This window comes from Rhinopithecus bieti, unplaced genomic scaffold (genome assembly GCF_001698545.2).
Source record: "Rhinopithecus bieti isolate Rb0 unplaced genomic scaffold, ASM169854v2 scaffold_2435, whole genome shotgun sequence".
NCBI classification, from domain to species: Eukaryota; Metazoa; Chordata; class Mammalia; order Primates; family Cercopithecidae; genus Rhinopithecus; species Rhinopithecus bieti.
The window spans coordinates 2,188,810-2,198,825 of record NW_016803909.1 but is presented as its reverse complement, the minus strand read 5'-3'; the positions used below and the strand labels follow the sequence as shown (position 1 = coordinate 2,198,825).

The 10,016-nt window shown below is 43.3% G+C and overlaps 1 protein-coding gene across 5 annotated transcripts in view; it reads right to left on the bottom strand.

The window, feature by feature from the left end:
- The window catches only part of MIPOL1 (mirror-image polydactyly 1), a 311,836-nt gene extending 303,254 nt beyond the window's left edge, over window positions 1-8,582 (bottom strand). For 2 of the 5 annotated variants that reach the window (XM_017858980.1, XM_017858987.1), the window contains exon 1: window positions 8,392-8,581. The gene's annotated coding sequence lies outside the window, so the exon portion shown is untranslated. The other 3 variants (XM_017858994.1, XM_017859009.1, XM_017859000.1) reach the window with 3 other exon arrangements.
- Window positions 8,583-10,016: the final 1,434 nt, after the last annotated feature.

Here is a 10,016-nt window from a genome sequence, read left to right as displayed (position 1 = left end):
CTAAAAAAAAAAAAGGGTGAGTTCATGTCCTTTGCACGGACATGGGATGAAGCTGGAAACCATCATTCTCAGCAAACTATCACAAGGACAAAAATCCAAACACTGCAAGTTCCCACTCATAGGTGGGAATTGAACAATGAGATCACTTGGACACAGGGCAGGGAACATCACACACCAGGGCCTGTTGGGGGGTGGGGAGCTGGGGGAGGGATAGCATTAGGAGAAATACCTAATGTAAATGATGAGTTGATGGATGCAGCAAACCAACATGGCACATGTACACCTATGTATCAAACCTGCACTTTGTGCACATGTACCCTAGAACTTAAAGTATAATAAAAAAATTAAAAAATAAAAAACTGAACGTGCTTTAAGAGCAGCCATGTCACCTCTTGAAAGCTTTGTTGCTTAAAAATTTCTTCCACTGGCTGGGTGTGGTGGCTTATGCCTGTAATCCTTGCACTTTGGGAGGCCGAGGCAGGTGGATCACCTGAGGTCAGGAGTTTGAGACCAGCCTGGCCAACATGATGAAACTCCGTCTCTACTAAAAATACAAAAAATTAGCTGGGCATGGTGGTGCGTGCCTATAATCCCAGCTACTCAGGAGGCCAAGGCAGGAGAATCACTTGAACCCAGAGGCAGAGATTGTGCCACTGCACCCCAACAGGGACAATAAGAGCAAAACTCTATCTCAAAAAAAAAAAAAAAAAATTCTTCCATCAGATATCCTAAATCATCTCTCTCAAGTTCAAAGTTCTACAAATCTCTGGGGCAGGAGCAAAATGCCGCCAGTCTCTTTGCTTTTGCTACAGTTCTCAACAAGTTCCTCATTTCTATCTGAGACCACCTCAGCCCGGACTTTATTGTCCATATCACTATCAGCATTTTGGGCAAAGCCATTCAATAAGCCTCCAGGAAGTTCCAAACTTTCCCACATTTTCCTGTCTTCTTCTGAGCCCTCCCAACTATTCCAGCCTCTGCTTGTTACCCAGTTTCAAAGTCACTTCCACATTTTCGGGTATCTCTTCAGCAGCATCCCACTCTACTATATTAGTCCATTTACTGTGTTAGTCTGTTTACTGTGTCAGTCTGTTTTCACACTGCTAATAAACACATACTTGAGACTGGGCAATTTACAAAAGAAAGAGGTTTAATGCATTCACAGTTCCACGTGGCTTGGGAGGCCTCATAATCATCATGAAAGGTGAACAGCACGTCTCACATGGTGGCAGCAAAAGAGAATGAAAGCAAAGCAAAAGAGGTTTCCTCTTATAAAACCATCACATCTCGTGGACTTACCACCATGAGAACAGTATGAGAGAAACCACCCCTGTGTGATTCAATTATCTCCCACTGGACCCCTCCCACAACATCAGGGAATTATGGGTGCTACAATTCAAGATGAGATTTGCATGGGGACACAGCCAAATCATATCACTACCTAACACATTAAACCCAAATTCAAGAGCTTAAAACAATACACATTTGTAATCTCACAGTTGCTAAAAATCAGAAATTGAGGGTTGCTAAGCTAAGTCCTCCAGCCCAGGGTCTCTCACAAGACTGGAATCAAAGTGTCAGCCAGGGGTACAGTCATCTCAACGTTCAACAAGGAGAGGATCTGCTTCTAAACTCTCTCGGTGGTCGTTGGCAGGATTAATATCCCTGAGCGGGCTGGGCGCGGTGGCTCAAGTCTGTAATCCAAGCACTTTGAGAGGCCAAGGTGGGTGGACCATGAGGTCAGGAGATCAAGACCATCCTGGCTAACGTGGTGAAACCCCATCGCTACTAAAAATATAAAAAATTAGCTGGGCGTGGTGGCACGAGCCTGTAGTCCCAGCTACTCAGGAGGCTGAGGCAGGAGAATTGCTTGAACCTGGGGGTGGAGGTTGCAGTGAGCCAAGATCACACCACTGCTTTCCAGCCTGGGCAACAGAGTGAGACTCCATCTCAAATAATTAAATAAATGCCGGAGGGTTTTTAGACTGAGAAACTCAGTTCCTTACTGGCTGGAGGTCCCCTTCAGTTCCGTGACAGGTGGGCCTTTTCACAGGTCAGCTCACATGACAGCTGACTTCCTCAAGGTAAGTGAGCAACAGAGTGCCAGCAAAAAGGGGAAGTCATAAATTTTGTAATCTAATCTGAGAAGTGACATCACACCATTTTTGCCATATTCTAGTAGTGAGCCTCTAGGTCTAGTTCACCCTCAAGAGGAAGGAACTATATAAGAGTGAACTCCAAGGTCACTTTAGGAGGCTCCCTATCACAAGTAGTATAATGGAAAAGCAACTGGAATAAAATCAGAAAAAAATAAGTTCTAGTAACTATGTGACTAAACTGAGAAGGTAGCCTACATGACCCCTATGGTCTCTTGGCATTCCCAACTCTGTGTCTTTTGAAAAAGATTACCAGAGATTAGAGATACTTCATCAAAATGCCTTATTTCACAAAAGAAGGCTGAGTCCCAGGAAAAGTTAACACAAACAGGTAGTAAGCCACACTTATTTTGCTCTTATGTCCTGTGCTCTTTCCACTATAGTAAACTGTTTTTGTAATTAATGCTCTAAAACAGTTCTATCGGCCGGGCGCGGTGGCTCAAGCCTGTAATCCCAGCACTTTGGGAGGCCGAGACGGGCGGATCACGAGGTCAGGAGATCGAGACCATCCTGGCTAATAACACAGTGAGACCCCGTCTCTACTAAAAAAATACAAAAAACTAGCTGGGCGAGGTGGCGGGTGCCTGTAGTCCCAGCTACTCGGGAGGCTGAGGCAGGAGAATGGCGTAAACCCGGGAGGCGGAGCTTGCAGTGAGCTGAGATCCGGCCACTGCACTCCAGCCTGGGTGATAGAGCCAGACTCCGTCTCAAAAAAAAAACCAGTTCTATCTTCTCTTTATGATAGTCTCAAAATCTAATAAATTCAATAGAGAGAATAATAATACAATGCTAACAAAAACAGCTACAATTGATTCATCTTGTGCATTATCTCTTTTTCTCTCATCAATCCTAAGCCATCTCTAGATGGTATGTGAAGTTGCAAGTGAAAGTGAGTCATCTGCCCATCCCCAGTCCCAGGTAGCTGGACATACTAGTAATAAGATTTGCTGGAAATAAATTATAAAAGCAACAAATAAGCAATAGACAAATACATTCACTGTGAACACACAGTCACGCTAAACACGGTAAACAAGATTAAATGTAACCCAAATAAAGTATCTAAAAACTGCAACCAGAAAAGGGAAGGTGTGTTAGCAATGAAATTCTGGAAAATTGTCCCAGAAGTCAACAATGGCAATGTAACGCAGGCAATGTCCGGAGGAGAAGGTACTGTCGGAAGCTAGTGACTACAATTCGACTCACAAATACATCCTTATTAACATGAAAGCATCATCTAAGGTTGATGGTACAAATTAAATATTTGTGCCACATTAATTCCCTATTTGCTCCCTTATGAAGTCTGAAGTGTTGGAGGGAGGGGACTCCCTTGTCTGAGAATCCCTTCCACTGGCACATGCCCTTTATTACCCATAATAATTTGCAGTGACTCCAAGTTGATTCAAGGAGTGCCATGAAAAACACTGCATATGAATACAATTGCTTTGTGTGGGACTTATAAAGCAGTAAGGTATTTACATTAGTCATTATGTGTGTGTGTGTGTGCATGTGTGTGCAATGAAATGCAGTATGTACTGGATCCAGAATTTCTATATAAGAAAAGCTTACTTAACTGCAATGAATTGATAGTGGAAGGTGAGGCCCATCTTAAATCCATCTGCATACAATCAAGTAAGACTGAAAAAAACCAATTATACATATCAAAGAAAGGATCACACTGATGAAATTACCCTCACACCCTTCATTAGTATTAGCATATATATTTAAATGTGCACTAAATTCACTTCTACAAATTACTTAAAAACAAAAAAGGGGCTGGTGCAGTGGCTAATGCCTGTAATCCTGGCACTTTGGGAGGTCAAGGCAGGAGGACCTGAGGCCAGGGGTTGGATACTAGCCTGGGCAACAAAGCTAGATTCTGTCTCAACAAAAACAAAAAACAAAATAGTTAGGTGTGATGTTGAGCACCTACAGTCCTATCTACTTGGGAGGTTGCAGTGGGGAAGACAGCTTGAACCCAGGTCAAGGTTACAGTGAGCTATGATTGCACCACTGTACTCCAACCTGAGTGACAGAGCAAGATCCTGTTTCTAAAAGCAACAACAAGAACAACAACAAAAACCTAGAAAGTGTTAGCTAAAAATGTTAACAAGGATGGTGGACTGAAGGGCATTAAAGTAAAATTTTGGGCAATACTGAGTAAAAGGCACGGGGCCAAGAGTAAAAGAAGATGAACTGGGCAGTCCAAAGGGACATTTAAGGAAGAAACGACCTCCATCCTGGGAAGAGATGTCACAGCTGAGCTTCATGGCCCAAGTCAATGGCTATTCCTATATCATGAGTATACTCAATCACTAGATAAAAATGTTTAAAAAAGCCATCCCAGGATGGAATAGCTCAAAGGACAATATTCACCTCAAAATATTACTATAAGTATATTATATATGTCAGGCCTCTGAGCCCAAGCTGAGCCATCATATCCCTTGTGACCAGATGGCCTGAAGCAACTGAAGATCCACAGAAGTGAAATAGCCTTAACTGATGACATTCCACCATTGTAATTTGTTTGTGCCCAACCCTAACTGATCAATGTACTTTGTAATCTCCCCCACCCTTAAGAAGGTTCTTTGTAATTCTCTCCACCCTTGAGAATGTACTTTGTGAGATCCTCCCTCTGCCCACAAAACGTTGCTCCTACCTCTACCACCTATCCCAAAACCTATAAGAACTAATGACAATCCACCACCCTTTGCTGACTCCTTTTTCAGGCTCAGCCCGCCTGCACCCAGACAATATAAACAGCCATGTTGCTCACACAAAGCCGGTTTGGTGATCTCTTCACACGAACATGTGAAACAATGTATTTCTTTATATTTTTTACTCAAAATACCCAGAACTGTCTAGACATTCATACTTTTCTTTCCTAGCCTTTTAAATAATATCAAAGAAAGATTGTCTCTCCTTTCTTTTCTCACTTCTTACCTCTCTTTTGTTCTTCAGATTTACAGGGTGAGTAGAAAGTGGGAGAAGTAAAAACAATTCAGACAAGAATCAAATTGGCCTCTAATTAGTCTCAAGGTAAAACTGGTAAACCAAATAAAGTATATTTAGAGATCTGAAATTCAACACCAAAACACTATAACTCATGCTGTTTAATAATACTGGCCAGGTGCGGTGGCTCGTGCCTGTAATCCCAGCATTTAGGGAGGCCAAGGAAGTAGGATCACTTGATCTCAGGAGTTTAAGACCAGCCTGGGCAACGTGGCAAAACCCCATCTCCACAAAAAAATACAAACATTAGCCCAGGCATGGTGGTGTGTGCCTGTAATCCCAGCTACTTGGGAAGCTGAGGTGAGAGGATCACTTCAGCCCAGGAGGCAGAGGCTGCAGTAAACCAAGATCGCCCCACTGCACTCCAGCCTGGGTGACAGAGGTACACCCTATCTCAAAAAATATATATATATACACACACATAGATAGATAGATAGATAGATAGATAGATAGATAGATAGATAGATAGATATAGTATTATGGATATATATTTCTCTAATGTAGCCCATCTCAGTTACTGATTTCACATCCAACCAATTGGCAAAAGATTGAACAAACATTTTTCAATAGAGCAGGGGTTAGTACACTATGGCCCACAACCCAAATCCAGCCAGTGGATTGTGTTAAAAGAAAAAAAAAAAAAAAAAAAAAACTAATTGGGAAATCATTAGGTTGAGACAGTTTCAGCACTTTGGGTTCCTATGTAAATAAATCAAAACCCAACTCAATGTAAACAGTAAAACTAAACTTGAGTTTAATCAATCAGAAACCACCAACCAACTTCTAACTAGAGACATTCCACTGTAACCAATCAAATATTTTCTTTGTCTATTTCCATAAACACCTTATAAAAGTTTTCCCTTCACACCCTCTTGGTGGAGTCTTGAACGACTTGTGGTCTGGTGATACCCAATTTATGAAATTGCTGAATGCTCATATAAACCCTAAAATTTTAATGTGCCTAAAGTTATCTTTTAACAACTGTTTTTGTATAACCCATGAGCTAAGAATGGTTTTTACATTTTTAAATGGTTGGGAACAAAGAAAAGAGGAAAAAAACAGAAAAGAATATGTAACAGAGACTGTACAGCCTGTACAACCTAAAATACAGGTAGTCCGAGCTTCACACATTACTTGGTTAACTGAAACTCTACAAAGCAAGGGCTGCCAACACTTTTTGTTTGGTCCCTTACAGAAACAGAGGATCTCCAAATGCCAGTAAACACATGAATATGTGCTCAATACCATCAGTCATTAGGGAAATTATGGGAAAACCCCAACGTTATGTCACTATATTCCTACTAGAATGGCTAAAATTAAAAAGACAATATGAAATGTTGCAAGCATTTGGAGGAACCAGAATTCTCAAGCTGCCACTAAAGTGTAAATCAACACAATATGAAAAACTTTTCAGTAGTGTATACCACAAGCACACATCTGCCTATCCTGTAACACAGTAATTTTACTAGTAGGCATATACACAATAAAAATGTATACATGGCCAGGCGCAGTGGCTCACACCTGTAATCCCAGCACTCTGTGAGGCTGAGGCAGGTGGATCACCTGAGGCCAGGAATTCGAGACCAGCCTGACCAGAAAGGTGAAACCCCGTCTTTACTAAAAATACAAAACTTAGCCGGGTGTGGTGGCAGGCACCTGTAGTCCCAGCTACTCAAGAGGTTGAGACAGGAGAATTGCTTGAACCTGGGAGGCAGGGGTTGCAGTAAGCCAAGATCGCACCACTGTACTCCAGCCTGGGTGGCGGAGCGAGACTCCATCTCAAAAGAAAAAAGAAAAAAAAAGTAAACATAATTTCATCAAAATATTTCTAAAAATCTTTATAGCAGATTGGTAATAGCCAAAAACTAGAAATACTATACATACACCATGAGAATAACGAACTGCTACATAACTTGAATAAATCTCACAAATAAAATACTGAGCAAAAATCGGACACTAAGGACTAAATACCATATTACTCCATTTATATAAAGTAAATAAGAGGTGAAATATAATGTTAGACGTCCAGATAATGATTACCTTTGGAACCACGAAGTGGGGCTTCTGGGATACATTAATGCTCTTTCCTGATCTAGATACTGGATACATGGGTATGTACACTTCGTGAAAATTCACTGAGCTGTACACTTATGATTCATACACTTTTCTATAGGTCTTTATACTTTAAATATTAACGCAATAAAAATATTTCTATAAACTCTATGCCTTTGAAGGAAAATTGTATACATATCCCATTCATTTTGCTGATTGCCATCATTACTTCCCATCAATGACATGTCTTGATTCCTATTTCTTACATTAAAAAGTCAACTTTGTTTTAATTAATTTTATTGGCATACGATTGCATAGAATGATTATGTAATTGTCATTTTAGATTAACTCCATACCAGATCACAAGGAAAAACTTTGAAACGCCAATAACTTGTGATAGCATATTCAAGTTACCTAGGAACAAAAAAACACCTCTTTGAAATGTAGTTTTGTTTGGCCCTTTGTTCTGACTTATTTCCATCTACTACCACTGTGATTTAACCTGCATAAAATGCTCAAAGGAGCTTTTCCAAACGCGTATGCTTGTGGAAAGTTGTTCCTTTCTACCATCCTTGTCTAATAATGCGGCTGTCTTGTTCCCTCCATCTATCGAGCTTAAAATGCTTCCCAAACGTTGCACCGGGCCCAGGGATATTGTGAACCAAGAAAAAAAAAAAATCCAACAGTATCTTTTTACTGCATGGTTCAGCGCGCTTAAAGAAGCCCCTCATTCTTCGCCCACACTTCCACGTGTCAGAACTGAAATATAAAACGAGTAAGTGACTCTCTCAAGGACACAGAGTCGATCAGAGGTTGAGCGAGGACTGGAACGTTCTGACTAACTGCGACTTAAGGGAAAAAAAACAAAAAACAAAAACAAAAAAAATACACCCTTGAATAAATGCTCAGCTGCTCAGGTCCAGTATTAGGAAACTGGAGACAATACCAAAATCATACCCAGAAAGAGTTGTCTGCCACCTGAGGACCCCACGACACTGACCTTCGAGGGAGCCCCATCACTCCCGGCCACGCGGGGTCAGCATTCACTAAGTACAGACTCCGCGCGGCCCCTTCTCCTTTTCCAAGGAAAAGTCTGCGGCCGAAAACTCCACGGCTGATCTGTGCCCACCACTATCATTCTCCGTCGCCCAAACCTCCCTGCCCCACCGTTTACCTGAGATGCGCCTGGCATAGCCCGGGGAGTCGACACCTCGCGCCCGACCAGAGTTTCTCAGGCCCAGTGCGCAGCCACCGCGTCAGCCAATCGCCACTGGCTCAGAACCTCCCGGCTCGAGATTCACCCACAAACGACCGGGAGGAGGAGAGGGGCGGGGCACGGCGCGGGAGGGATGGAGGGAGGGAGGCAGCCAGCCGCCGGCGGCGCGCGAGAGCCTACGGGGCGGCGGCGCGCCTCAGGGGAAGGCGCAGGCTGCGCCTCAGGGGAGGCGCAGGCGGCGCGCTCAGGGAAAGGCCAGGCGGCGCGCCCAGGGGAAATGAGGGGGGGGCGGGGGTGGAAGGCGCAGGGCGCCGCGCCTCAGGGAAGGCGCAAGGCGGCGCGCCTCAGGGGAAGCGCGTCAGGCGCCGCGCCTCAGGGAAGGCGCAGGCCGCGCTCCACCGCATCGCAGTGCCGCGCTGCCGGCCGCGAGGCGGGGTCCTCCAGGCGAAAGAGAGACTTAGTAAGAAGGCTCCGGGAGGAGTTGGAGAGAAAGTAGTCGAACTAATCCGCTGCGGTGGCTACCTAACGGGCACGCTTATGGTTGTCCGAATCCAAGACGACCGAGCACAAAACGACTTTCTCTTCTGAAAGAGCAAACACCTTGTCTGGACCAAAACCTTAATAGGATTAGAAGAGGGAACAACGCGGAAACTAAAAACGGCGTCTTGTTGGCCTCGACACTTGGCCTGGGTAGTTTTCCCAGACGTGCGAAATTGTGGTTTCCTCTTTGTTGTGGTTTGGGATGAGAGGTGGGAGGGCGGTTTGGAAGCGAAGGTCGAGTGAAAATGGCACCAATCGGGCTCCGGTTGAGTGAACAAAAGTACTGTCTAGATCCCTGGCCAAAGAATCGTTTCACACTATAACCTGTGGAGCGTCCCTTTTTTTTTTTTTTTTTTTTTTTTTTTTTTTTTTTTTTGACATGAAGTCTGGAATGAGATTGTGGATTCTTATGTACGATATGTGAATCCTCCAAGAAAAAATGTTAAACCTTACAGAATTTAAAAACTTCCAAAGTTTTCAATTCGCCTACCTCCGTGAACTAAGAATGGTATAATTAACTACCAGTAATTTAAATTTGGGTTTTTTGTTCCATAGTTAAGAATTGCTTTTATAAATGTCACTTTAACTCCTGTTACTGATGATTCCTTCAGACGCCCAATAGTTGGTGACCACATGCTATGTGCCAGGTACTCTTCTGGGTGCTGAGTAATGAGCAATAATATTTTTAATACACCCCAGAGAATAGGCTAATATGAGGTGCTGACGGGTTCCTAAATTGGTGGTTGAAGTTAATGAAAGGAACTTATCCTTTAGTAAATGTACAAAATAGAGTTTAAAAAACTAAAATGGCTGGGCTCGGTGGCTTACGCCTGTAGTCCCATCACTTTGGAAGGCTGAGGCAGTAGGACCACTTGAGCCCAGGAGTTCGAGACCAGCCTTGACAACATAGCGAGACCTTGACTTTACTAAAAATCAAAAAAATTAGCTGGGCATGATGGTGCATACCCGTAGTCCCAGCTACTGGGGAGGCTGAGGTGAGAGAATCAACTGAGCCCCAGAGGTGGAGACTGCAATAAGCTACG